We start from the raw sequence: 14,243 nt of genomic DNA, 5'->3' as shown, positions 1-14,243 counted from the left end.
AGGAAATTAGGGTTAAAAAGTAAATGTTATGGTGCACCTGGGTGGCTCGTTCACTAAGCATCTGCCTTCAGTTCAGGTCATGATCCTGGGGTTCTGGGATCAAGCCCCACATTAGGGGTCCCTGCTCTGCAGGAAGCGTGCTTCTCCCTCTCCCACTCCCCCTGCTTGTGTTCCCTCTCTCGCTGTCTCTAACTCGGTCAAATAAATATATAAATTCTTAAAAAAAAAAGGTAAATGATATGAAATTTATTTCCTTACTTTAGCTGTTGGGTTAAACTACACACACATACATCCCTTTTGAAAAAATAGCTGGTTTGATTAAAAATGAAAACAATAATAATTTATAAAAATAAAGACTTGTTTTCATTTATTTATATTTACTTATTGTGGGGTTATAGATGACTAGCCTTAAAATAAAAAGTTGACAAGAGGTCCCATCACCCATGAAAGTATGCAGTTTATACCACATGGAACCCCTTACTCAATTTCAAGCATGCCCTACTGGTTTATGCCTTGTTTAATGAGATGATATGCCAATGTCAAAATGGTATAAAGTTTTTAAATGCTTACTCTTTTTTTTTTTTAATGCAGTGATCTTTTTTTTTTTTTTTTTTAAAGATTTTATTTATTTGACAGAGAGAGACACAGTGAGAGGGGGAACATAAACAGGGAGAGTGGGAGAGGGAGAAGCAGACTTCCCACTGGGTAGGGAACCCAATGTGGGCCTTGATCCTAGGACCTGGGATCATGACCTGAGCTGAAGGCAGATGCTTAATGACTGAGCCACCCAGGTGCCCATAAATGCTTACTCTCAATTTCTGTACTTCTCCAGTGTGGCCCAGAGTTTGTGGATTGACTGGTCCCTGAACCACCTTATGAATAGCATGGCTCTGAAACCCAGGCCCACAGGAGGGGTCCTTTTTGCCTGCGTGTGAGTGGTATACAGCTCTTGAAATATAAGTTTTAATTTTTAACTGCCTGCTAGATGTAGTTATATGAATAATGATACTAGTAAATGATCATAAAACTGTCATTAAAACTATCTTGTCCTGAGAACTTAACGTGTGCCAGAAATATGATGAGTAAGAAAAGAATTCACTGACTTTAAATTCTAGTGAGAGAAAAGATATGTCATTCTCATATCTCTTTGAAAACTCTATCTCCATTTTACAAGTAAGGAAATTGAAGGGGCACCTGGGTGGCTCAGTGGGTTAAGCATCTGCCTTCTGCTCAGGTCATGGTCTCAGGGTCCTGGGATCAAGCCCTGCATCAGGCTCTCTGCTCAGCGGGAAGCCTGCCCCCCCGACCCCATCTGCCTCTCTGGCTTCTTGTGGTCTCTCTCTCTGTCAAATAAATAAACAAAATCTTCAAAAAAAAAAAAAAAGTAAGGAAATTGAAGCTTATAGAGGTTAACTAATATGTTCAAGGTTTCAAAGCTAACAAATCCTACATCAGGGACTCAAAACATGCTCTCACTGGCCCCAAACCCATGCTGAGTGAGGCCTGCAATATCAGTTGCCTGGACTATTGCAGTAGACTCCATGTCTTCGGTGTCTCCCGCCCCCATGCTTCACCTGGGTGAAAGTGTTTTATTCCTAAAAACAGGAGAAAGAGTAAATTATCTCCCTTCTTAGTAAACCCATATTTTATGAAGTGGAGCATTATATGAAGATGAGCTCTTTTCAAACAGTCACTGTGCTCTGGTAATATTTTCTATGGAAATCGACCCATAATCATCTTCTTTAAAAACAACAACAAAAACAATTCATTTTGACCAGCATCTGTTCCACTGGTGGATCATCTCAACTTATAAGATGTTGTGGAAAATGTGATGTATCAGAAATTAAGTGATCCAGGAATATGAAGAACATTATTCCTTTTCTTCCTATGGTCTGTCATCATGCCTGATAAAATGATAACAGCTTTGTTTCAGCTGCGTCCATTTGTACTCTGATCATAATTTTATCAATTTAATTATTACTGAGTGAAACATTAAATATTAAGCTATGATATAACGTAGCAGAGACTGGCCAGTTGTTCACCATGTTGTTTCTACTTTCCTGCTGAGTTCAGGAGATGCTCTTTTGTGGAAGTGAAGCCATGCAGCTGAGTTCTGGCCAATAGGAAGCAGGCAGCAGGGAGACCACCTCTGGGTAGAGCTCATAAACCCTTTCCCAGAGGCCTCCATGTTCTCTTCCTGCCCCCATCTGCTGGCCAGACACAGGATTCAGTAGGGCACTCTGGATGTAAGAAACTGGGGTCCTTGAATGACAGTGTGAAGGAGAACCCAACCTCTCCCCAACCTACACTGAACTATTTTGTGACATGATTGCAAATTAAACTTATAGGTAGTAAACTTTTGATTAATTTGGGTAAGAGTAGTACTAATGCACATCAATAATAAGTAGATGAATACTACTGGGCATGCTAAGTATGTAAACTGTGCTATATAACTGAGATATATATATATATCTCAAAAAGAAAAACAAAAACAAAAAACAAACCAAAAAACCCAGAAAGGTTTTATACTCTAAATAGTCCTGGATTTTTTAACAACCCAGAGGACTTTCCTGTTTGGATTTAATCAGGCTCAGGTAACAGAGCTATAAATTTATGTGGCTAAATATTTAGCAGTGTTGACAAAACTGAGCTTCTGGTTATTGATGGTGTATCTGGAAATAAACATTGTTTTTTCTTTCCCCTTTACTTCCATGATTCAATTCCACTAGATGATATACCCTAGTTTACGTGGTCTGAAGTTGTTCCCATTCAATCAATGTTTTAGTTATTTCTTTTCTTTTCTTTTCTTTTTTTTTTTTTTTAGTTATTTCTTTTATCTGTGACTGTGTTGTGTCCTTAAAATTATCTGGCCACAGGACATCTCCATAAAATTGTGTTTAATTCTACATTTCCATTTTTCACTAATAAGGCTTTATATTTCGTTCTTTCTTTCTTTTTTTTTTTTTTTGGTCCTTGAAAACTTTTCTTTGCTTTTTATTATTAACATGATTTTATTTGTGAGCAATTAGACCACACCTCAAGATGAGCAGAATTAAATAAAATCACATTTGTATTAGGAGAGCCAGAGAAATGCAAGAGTTATAATTTTAGTTGTTATGGATTTCTAATAAGAGAGGGAAGAATTAGGTAATGATATGACACTCAGTCTTTTTGAAAGCTATGGAACCCTGTTATGACCACTATTAATAGGACTCAGGCTCCACATGACCCAGTAGGATTAAATAAAATGATCAGGTCTTGTGACCTGGACAGAAGCTTTCTTAGTGCAAAAAGAAACTTTAGTGCACTAAGGCTGACATAGTTATTTCCTCATTGGAAGTCTTGTAATTAAATATAGAAATGATGAAGTAAGTAAACTCCAAATTATTTATAGTTTTATGTTAAATTTAGGATAATCTATGTATATTCGGTATTTTGAGTACTTGGAGTAGTTAAGAATTTGGTATATTAAGGTACCTGGCAAATTGTGATTCCAATTTAGAAAAAGTTAATTGGGTTAGTTGTTTTAGACCTCAGAGAAATAAGATAATTTTTCTTGGACTATAAGCAGTAATTGGATAATTAAAAGAATTTAATTTTAACCATTTTTAGAAATTTAATTTATGTAAGTGTCTAATAATGTTTGTTTGGGAACCAGACAATTAAAACACAAAAATTAAATGTATTAATATTAAAAATGCAATTTTAAATGCTTAAAAGATTAAGTTATAAAACTCTATTAAAAGTGATCATTGAATTCTTCTAGATTTATAAATGTAATGAAAAGATTATAAGTTGAAATCATTTTTCTTTCTTTTTTTTTTTTTAAGGGGGTGTGCAGAAGGAGAGGGGGAGAGAGAGACTCTTAAGCAGGCTCCACGTCTAGCACAGAGCCGATGCAGGGTTTGATCTCACAACCCTGAGATCATGGCTTAAGCTGAAATCAACTGAGCCACACCAGGCACCCCTATAAGTTGAAATCTTTTTTTTTTTTTTTTTTAAGATTTTATTTATTTATTTGAGAGAGAGCATGAGAGAGGAGAAGGTCAAAGGGAGAAGTAGACTCCCCAAGGAGCTGGGAGCCCGATGCCGAACTCGATCCCGGGACTTCAAGATCATGACCTGAGCCAAAAGCAGCTGCTTAACCAACTGAGTCACCCAGGCACTGTATAAGTTGAAATCTTAAGAACCAATCTATTTATATTATAATTCAAAATGTAAATAAAACCAGAAAAGACCTTGAACAGTCTTTCTTAGGGCATGAAATTCAGCTTTGAGAACACCATAAAAATCTCATGATCATTTTTCTTCTTTTTTTCTATTGTCCTGAAGCTACCCTTGGCACCAAATTTTTTTTTTTTTTTTTGGCCTAGTACTAAAATACTATGCATTTTTAAAAATACTATGCATTTTTAAATAAAATGCAAAGGTGATCATCTTTAAGTAATAAGTTGTGAAGTGTTTTATACATTGAAAATGAGATATTAGCTTCTTTCTAAATCTTTCATGGAGTCATTTATTGGCCTTCTGGACATTTGTCCATACACATTCAGAAGATGCTGTCTCATACCATAAAGGCAAAGACAGTAGCAATGACCCATATTAAAGCTGCATACAATTCACTCTTCTGCATGAGTGGGGCACAAGAATAATCAACGTGTGGATAAATGATTCTTTTTAATCTTGGGATCTGTGAGCTTGTTTTGTCCTTGAGATACTTCCTAACCCAAGCATCCTTGACCTTGAAAAGGCCGATACAAGGTTTCCAGTGAGTCCGCCTGGACAGCAAAGCCTTCAAAGAACTCTCTGAGTTCTTGTATTTCCTTAGAGATGAGGTGGGGACGGGCTAGGCTCCCCTCTTCAGCCGGAGCAGCTCCGGCCACCTTTTTCCTATGCTGGGCTTCTGATTGGATTTGGAGAGCAGGTTCCCCAGCTCTGTAGGTTCCGAAGGCCACTGGGCCACAGTGTGCTTTTTCCAGAAGTAGGGGCAGCACTCCATGAGCGGGCACATGTCATCTTAAGGACTGGCAAAGCCCAGGAGGAAAACCACAAATTGCACAACGAGATGGCTGAGGGACCATTGGGCTGTTTTTCTAAAACGTAAAGAATTTCCCAAACACCAACACGAGGAGTTCACTAGTCCTTGAACTAAACTGTGGGGCAACAACCTTGCTTGTAACTTCCTTTATTTGGAAATGGGATCATTCTTGTTTGCTTGGATGATTTAAGACTCTTGCATGCTTCTATTCAGAAACTGCTCTCATTTTATTTGGCACTGAGGATGCAGTCTCCCACCAGGAATGGGTGGATTAGTCAAGGTGACGAATGTGGCAGAACAGGTCTTTTCATGCCTTCTTTCCTAAAGCTCAGCTACCCCTGGGGTTAAAGGAACAAAAGGAAGCTTTTTAAAATTTAACTTAAGACTGGGAAGGACACAAGCTCTTAGCCCAATAAGACACTGGCAAGGTGCTAGCAGGAGATTTTGTGCTTACTTGTGTTTTTCTATACTGCACAGTTTCTAGATGTTTTTATTCCGTGGCCTTGCGGTCAAGACTACCATAGATGAGCTGGAAATGGCTGAGAATGACCAGTGACTCAAGCCGGAAGCTGGACATAAAAGAAGGCACCACAAGGAGTGGAACAGAAAGCCTTAAGTTTGACTGAGGGAATGTGCTTGGGGGTTTACAAGACATAAGGGAGAGGTACCCTGGGACCCTCCGTGACTATCTGAATCACGGAGCCTACCTAGGCCTCTAGGACCTTGCCCTGTTCTTGTCACTAAGAAGCCCCAGAATCTCCTTGTCCTTAATTGGAACATAAGCTTTGACCCTTCAGCAAGTAACTGAGGGAACATTCTTTAGGATTTACTGCATAACAGTAAAACAGTATTTGGGAAGAGATTTGAACCACGATCTTAAGATCTGGCAAAATGTAGGCACAATTTCCCTGAGCTGGATCATACTTCCTTTTTTAAAAGTCACGATGACATGACAGTTCAGGGTCACTAAGAGTCCAGCGGAAAGGATTTTACAGTCTCTTATTTTCCCCTTGAGGTTCAAGGCTAAGCAATATTCAGATCTCAGAACCACTGCCTGCAGCCTAGAACTGGGACTTTTCACTTGCGTGAATGGATCTCAGCCTCAAGCTGGCACCAACTTCTAAAGCAGTCTACTCCAAAGAGCTTTCTGTAATGATGGAAATTTTCTATATTTGCATCATCCAAGACTATAGCTGCCAGTGGCTAATGTAACTGAGAAACTGAATTTTTTCTTTTGTTTAACCAACTTAAACGTGAGTGGCCTCATGCAGCTAGTAACTAATGTCTAGATTATTGGCAGTAGACAAAAGGGGTGGGGTACTCATGCATCGCAGATGAGCCTAATGGGCCTGCTGGGCTATAGCTCCCAAGGGGCAGGTGGTTTGACCCAATTCATTACTTTCTTGCATGGAATAAATTATAGACCCTTGGTGACAGTCACTGATAATTTTCCTATCTCCTTTGAGACACTGAAGGACAAGCTTCAACCTGTTTCTAATAGAATTATAAAAGAGCAATTGGGAACAACCTCTAAGAAGACTTTGAACATGAACAATATGGAGCCTGTCTCTGGGAAGGGGCATCCAGGAAAAATCATGCTTTTCCTAAGGACCAGGACCAATAGTCCGGTCTCTTAATTCTATCTGCTTCCTATGAGAAGGAAAAATTTTCACCTGGTGATACCAGTATAAGGGAATTTCCTGAGGTCTTCTTTCAAAATTTCCCTTTCCTGTAATGGTAAGGTACTTGGTGTTGGAGAAAATAACTTCCTCTGGTCAGTAGACCATTCCATTAGAATCCAGTTAGCAGTATAGTAGGACTGTGGTTTTTTTTTTTTTTTTTAAAGATTTTATTTATTGGTTTGTCAGAGAGAGAGAGTGAGCACAAGCAGAAGGAGTAGCAGGCAGAGGGAGAAGCAGGCTTCCTGCTGAGCAAGGAGCCCAGTGCAGGACCCCAGGATCAGGACCTGAGACGAAGGTAGACATTTAACTGACTGAGTCCCCCAGGTGTCCCAAGGACTGTGATTTTGAGCACTACTTTATTGGGTACCTCTTATGTACTGGGTATAAGGATTATCTTTTATGATCCTCACAACAATGAAATAAATGAAATAAATACCATTATTACCCAGTTATATAACCAAGGAACCTAAGGCCTAGAAAGGTTAACTAACTTACATAAGGTGACAAAGCAGACAGGTAAACCCATGTAAGTCTGAGGCCACAGCCCATGCTCAAATCACCTTGTAAGAATCATCTTCATGGCATATAAGTAGTTGGAAAGCCCAGCTTTCTGCTACACTTCTCTCTTTTTAAAAGATATTTATCTATTTTTAGGAGAGAGAGAGAGAGAGAGAGAGCGAGCACGCATGTGAAAGCACAAAGTGGGTGGTAGGGGTAGGGGAAGAGAAGAAACCCAAGCAGGCTCCACACTCAGCACAGAGACCAACATGGGGCTCCATCCCAGGACCCTGAGATCATGACCTGAGCTGGCATGAAGGGTTGGTCGCCCAACTGATAGAGCCATCCAGGCGTCCCACGCTACACTTATTTCTTACAATCAATCTATTTGTGAACTATTATTTCCTTCCCTTCTGCCTAAATGAGAGTGTAATTGCATGAAATGAGAGTTTGTCCACCAGCCAATCAAAACTGACACCAAGCTTTAGTGGTGAAGAAAGAGGCAATTTATTGGGGTGGTGCTAGCCAGGAGAACAGGGAGTTGATGCTCAGAAGTCTGGAACTCTCCACGGGCTTGAAAGTGTGGGTTTCTAAGGGCAAAATTGGAGGTTGGTGTTTCCTGAAAAGGTGGACACCGTTGACTAGAGGCCCAAGAGGTCACGCTAGCAGGGGTCTCCCGAGAAGACAGACAGCACTAGAGGTTAGGAGGCCATGTTAGCAGATATTACTCAAAAACTTGTGCCACTTAGCCTGGTCCCCTAGAGGTTCATTCTATCTCAAGAAACTTGGAATCTGAAAAAATGTCATTTTTTATTTTTATTTTTTATTTTATCTTTCTCATATGTTAGAGATTTCATTAAGTCTTTAGAGTAGATTAACTGATGAACTCCTTGTAAACTAGTGGGGCTACATGGCTACATGGTCCTTTGATTGATAAGCAAGTGCTTCCATTTCTTGGTATTCCCCCCAGCCAGCCCTGCCTGGGGGTGACATGACCTCTCATGTTTATTTTATGATCTAAACTGACAAGACAGACTCCAGCTCCAAGAGTCATGGGAAATGGAGCATAAAGCATCTGAGAGGAAAAACAAGGCAGTATTCAGGATTCAATTCCAGAATGTCTGCCCCTTCTAAACCCAACTTCCCACAGTCGGCCACACTTGCTCAGCTTGCTTGCCCATGTCATCTAGCTTCCCTGACCCTGAAGAAAGCCTCCATTCACTCCGTGTGCACCTGCACTGGGCCACCAGTGGGAGGCTGCTCTGTCTGCACCAAAATCCATTGCTCAATGCTCTTCTCCTTAGATCCTCAGGGGCACCTGACTCTGTCAAATCCCACATGGCCTTACCATCTGTCTGGGCCTCTCGACAGTAAACACACTTTGAAAACAAATATGTGAACATCGTTTTGTTTTCCTTCATTAGCTGTCTTATGTTGCAGTCAGTCAGTTGTATAATGGTTGTGTCTAATGAAAAAATAAGGCCATTGTTTTTTGTCTTCTGATTATCTGTTTACCTGACTGTAGCTTGCTAGGGAGGGTGTCATAGGAAAACAATGCCTTCAAGGCTGGCAGCCTTGGCTCTGCGCACGGACTTCATCATTTACTCATTCAAAAAGATCCATTCAGCCCCTGTTGTGTGCGGGGACTGTTTCAAGTGCTGAGAAAGCAGTGAAGAAAACAAGCATTCCTGCCCTTACCGGGCTTACATTTGAGTTCAGTAAGATCCAGGTTAAATCAAGGTTAAAGATGGATGAGGAAAAACCAATAGCAGATTTGGTGGTGAGAAGGGTAAGGACAAACAGAGCAGGGAAAGGGCTAGAACCATAAGCAGCAACTCGCTTCTTGTGTGATAGTAGGTAAAAGTTACCTATATTTCTACATCCTTGACTTTAAAAAATATTTTTAAAGGTTTTATTTATTTATTTGAGAGAGTGAATAAACAAGAGAGATCATGGCCAGGGTGGGGAGGGGAGAGAGGGAGAGGCAGACACCTCACTGAGCAAGGAGCCTGACGGGGGACCCAATCCCAGCTGGGATCATGATCTGATCTGAAGGCAGATGCTTAACCGACTGAGCCACCCAGGTGTCCCTACACACTTGATTTATTCAACTCTGAAAAGGGAACAAAAGCCACCTTGCTGACCTGTTCGGAAGGCCTGGGCCCAGCTGAGAGGAGCGTCTGGCTCAGGGGTCACACTGGAGCATGAAGGACAAAAACTATTATTACTGTGTGCATCCTAACCATGGGCATCCGGGCCCAGCCAGTATAAATAGCTGCTTGCTGGACCTGGAGATCCCTTATTTATACATTCGTTATCCCTAAACGACCCTGCTAAGAAAACACAGGTAACAGTGTTTCTGAATTCTGAACTCTGAAGACTGAATGAAGTACTCTAGGCTCGGGAGAGGGACATATGGTTTAAATATTTCTATCAGTCTGTCTTGGCAGGAAACAGAAGGCCCCTTCAAACTGGATAATTGGAGGAGAGTTTACTGAGAGGATTATGTAAGAGACTGGCCTTGCGTAGGTTGCCGCAATGCCTCAGGATCAGTAATGATGGACCACAGGCTTGAAGGGATGTGGGGAGTGTCTGATTACCAGAAGCCAGAGAGAGAGAGAGAGAGAGTCCCAAGGGGAAGGGTGCTTAGCTGGAGCTATCTATGGCTTTCTGTGGAGGGACGCAGCCAGCCTCCAGTGAACCCTCGAGCAGGGAGCTAGGGAGTAAAGACGCCATGTCTTTCTCCTCCCTGCCTCCCATTTCCCATCAGGTCCACCCATTGGCCAAACCTAACCGGCAGTGAGAGGGCAAGAGAACGGCGGTGGGAGTGGGGAGGTGAGGGGTGAGGCGGTGGGGGTGGGGAGGTGGGGGGGGTGAGGTGGTGGGGGTGGGGAGGTGGGGGGTGAGGCGGTGGGGAACAGTACATTGGGCCAGGCTCCTGGGAAACAGAGCAGGTGGAAAAGGGTGAAAGGGAGGAAAGGGCCACAGAAATACCAGAATAAAACTGAAGGACAAACTAAACACAATGTCCTGGTTCCCCCGACAGTCCCGGAGTCACCACTCTCCCCATCGAGGGAAAGCAGCCCTCGTTCTTTCCTTCATCAGCTGTCCCCTTAATCACATTTGTTGCTTTTCTCTGGGTTCACCTCTTGCCTCTTTTAAAGTCTGAGATTTGGTTAGGAGTTTCGAAAGAAAACCAGATTAGTAAAAAATAAGGCCCAGTTGTGTGTAAATCTGGAGATTGCTAACCCAGACAATCTCTATCCAGGGTCATGCATGGCTGACAAGGACAAAATGCTCCGCTGGTCCCTCACTAGCAGGGAAAAAGGAAAGAGGGGAAGAGTTCTTGACCAAGAGCATAGCACTGTCACCATTTTATTTTTTTAATGAAGTTTAAGCTGTGACATTAAGTAGAAAAGAGGCAGATATGAAACCATATGAACGATACAATCCCAACCATGTAAAAAATATGTAGAGTATGGAAATAAGACTAAAAAGAAATGTTATTTACAATGATTGTTTATGGCCTATAGATTATGATTTTTTTCTTAACCCTTTTCTCTATTTTTTTCCATGTTTCAACAATGAATACATTACTCCTTTTAAAATAAAAGTGAAGGGAGCGCCTGGGTGGCTCAGTGGGTTAAAGCCTCTGCCTTCGGCTCCGGTCATGATCCCGGGATCCTGGGATCGAGCCCCACATTGGGCTCAGCTCAGCAGGGAGCCTGCTTCCCTTCCTCTCTCTCTGCCTGCCTCTCTGCCTACTTGTGATCTCTGTCAAATAAATAAATAAATAAATAAAAACCTTAAAAAAAAAAAAAAGTGAAACCACCAAAAGTTATTTTTTTACCTAAAGGAAATATTATTTATTTCCTATAACTCACATCTTTGTATAAAACAAGAATAGTCATAGCTTTCATTTATGGAAAACTTGAATCCAGCATCATTTAAAAGACTCACTAAGCTGATTATGTTGCTGCTTTTAAGAAAGTGATTTTACGCATAATTTCTAAAAAGAGCACACTAAGGAAATTAATGGTATTTCCTTTAAACTACCTTAATCTTTTTTAAGTTTACTTACTTTTTTTCATAATCGCTACACCCACTGTGGGGTTTGAACTCACGATCCCAAAGTCAAGAGTTACAGTTCTGTGCACTGAGCTATCCAGGCACCCCTATGCTAGTTTAATCTTGACTCATGCTGATATATAATACTAATGGTATGCTTTGAGAGCTTCAATCCATGGATGTCAAATTTATTCTCACCAACTACTAAAATTCTCAAAGTGGAAATACATACTTGTAAAACATTAAACTGAATCTAGTAAATTAATATTTTCTTTTTTTTAATTTTAAAAAGATTTTATTTATTTATTTAAGGTGCCCCAGTGAGTATTTTCTTATATTGCATCAGCCACAAAGTAGGTCCAGAGAGATAGTTGTTCCACTGGTTTTCACTTCACACTAAGACCAGTTCTGTTCAGTTCAACAAATGCCCCCACCCCTTAAAAAATTTTATTTATTCATTTGACAGAGTGAGAGAGCACAAGCAGGGGGAGGGGCAGAGGGAGAGGGAAAAGAAGGCTCCCAGGCTGAGCAAGGAGTGTGATTTGGGGCTCAATCCCAGGACCCCTAGATCATGAGCAGAGCCGAAGGCAGACACTTTAACTGATTGAGCCACTCAGGTGTCCCTTAGCAACCCATTTTGAGATGTGGCAGGTATGCCAGGCTCTGGATTAGGTGTTGGGTATACACAGGAGAATGAGACAAGCCCCCGCCCTTGAAGAGACACAACGGTGGAGACAGACATGAAGAAGATGACTTTAGCAAATAAAGCTAACTGCAGAGGGGAATATAGTCAATAATATTGTAATAACATTGTGTGATGACAGATGGTTAACTACACTTGTCTTGATAAGCATAGCATAATGCATGGAATCGTCGAATCCCTATGTTGTATACCTGAAGCTAATGTAACACTGTATGTCAACTGTACTTTGGTAAAAATAAATTAACTTGAAATTTCTTAAAAAAAAAAAAAAAAAAAAAAGAAGCGAAGGGCTAGGAAAGTCTAGTCCAGAAGCTTGAAGGAAGAACTACTCAATTTAAAGCAAAAAACAAGAACCAGAGGTACCTGGTTTTCTCAGTCAAGAGGGTGTGGGACTCTTGATCTTGGGGCCATGAGTTTGAGCCCCACACTGGGTGTGGAGATTACTAAAAAATATAAATTAATTAAATAAAACCTTAAAAAATAAAACAAAACAGGGGCTCCTGACTGGCTCAGTTGGTGGAGCATGCGACTCTTGATCTCAGGATTGAGTCCCACGTTGGGTGTAGAGATTCCTTAAAAACAATAACATCTTAAAAAAAAAAGACTAAATAAAACAAACAAAACAAAAACTGACTTGCTGAGCTTTACTGACTCTATGGTAACTGGAACTCTTTGTTCTTGAATTTTGCTTGGGCTGATCAGGATGGAGGCCAGTGTGACCAGGCTTAAGCTGGTAAGTGACATCTCAACAGTCTTGATCCTGCTCAGAGGCCCACAGTCCCCATCGCCCTCTCAAAGATGGGGACAACCATCTACATCCCATGGGCCTTCAGAAATGACCCACTGAGGCCAGCCGCCTCCAAAACTACCCTTCTTATTTGGAGATGCACTCTGCTAGCTTTGGGGGGTGTGGGGAGTACTGCCTTCTTCGGGGTTGTCAAGAAGTTGCAAGTTGTCTTTGGTAGAAGGCAGAAGGTAGAAAGCAAAGAATAAAGCAGTCCTAAGAATTTGAGTTTCAGTTCAGAAGATGTGGAATGCTCGGGATGGTGAACTCTTTTGCTGTAGGTGACTAGTCAGAACTGACGCACAGGGTGGGGTAGAGTTGGTGTTCTGGTGGGACCTACTGGTTGAGCCATAAGGCCAACGATGGTGGGGTCTGGTCTGGTCTGTTCTGCCTGGGTTAGACCAGTTAAGGATTCTGACCATCTTCCCACATCTTTTCTGTAGGGAACATGTATGTTTATCCTCAGTAAGTGCGTCAGGGCAAAGACCTTTCTTGTTATTCTCTTTAAACTGTATAAATTTGGGGCACCTGAATGGCTCAGCCGGTTAAAGCCTCTGCCTTCGGCTCAGGTCATGATCCCAGGGTCCTGGGATCGAGCCCCACAACCAGCTCTCTGCTCAGCAGGGAGCCTGCTTGCCTTCCTCTCTCTCTGCCTACTTGTGATCTGTCAAATAAATAAATAAAATCTTAAAAAAAAAACTGTATAAATTCTTATAAGAAAATGTCACAATTTTTAGCCCAGATATGACTGGCTTTGGGACTTAAATATGACCCAGTTTCGATTTGGGATATTGGATCATATTAAGATAGTTCATCGTGTAGACCTTCTTTTTCAAATAGTTTCCTGGAAAATTCTGGCAATTTTTTTCCCAGTTCCTGTAACAAATTTTAATCTTTCCAACCCAAACCAACTCTCTAAACCTGTAAATTCTTTAAAAACTTTAATCTCTCATAATTACATGAAGCTTGCTTTCTTGAAAAGGCCTTTCGTTATTGCTTGTAATTAGAGCCCCCTCAATATTTTAAAAGCTTCTTTGTCTGGTAAAATGAAAGTCGGAATTCAAACCCATTAAACCTCTGCCAGTCTGCCCAGCTGTCTTGGCCACTCTTTTAGCTAAAATCCCAAAAGCTGTCTGAGATCTGGAGGAAGTCTGGAACAACTGGGAGGCAAAGCGCCGTGGTAATCGGCAGATTGGCCACACTTTCCTCTGGTTTCATTCTGTCACAGATACTCTACCCTGGCTGTTTCAGCCCAAGGCCACTGTTGCTCTTGCCTGTCCATAGACACAAACCACAGTAATAGCTTTTTTTTGCCAATTTTCCATCCGGAGTTAATAAGTGAGAAACTTTAGGACCCCTGGGGTATATTCTCTATTTAAGAGTGAAAATGACTTTTTAATGCCACCTCTGCTTTGCCCCTCCCCTCCCCCAATTCCTCTCTCCCTGGAATGAAGATTTAGACCACCAGGA

The sequence above is a fragment of the Mustela erminea genome, chromosome 6 (genome assembly GCF_009829155.1).
Source record: "Mustela erminea isolate mMusErm1 chromosome 6, mMusErm1.Pri, whole genome shotgun sequence".
Lineage (NCBI taxonomy): Eukaryota > Metazoa > Chordata > Mammalia > Carnivora > Mustelidae > Mustela > Mustela erminea.
Note: the sequence above shows the minus strand (reverse complement) of the source record.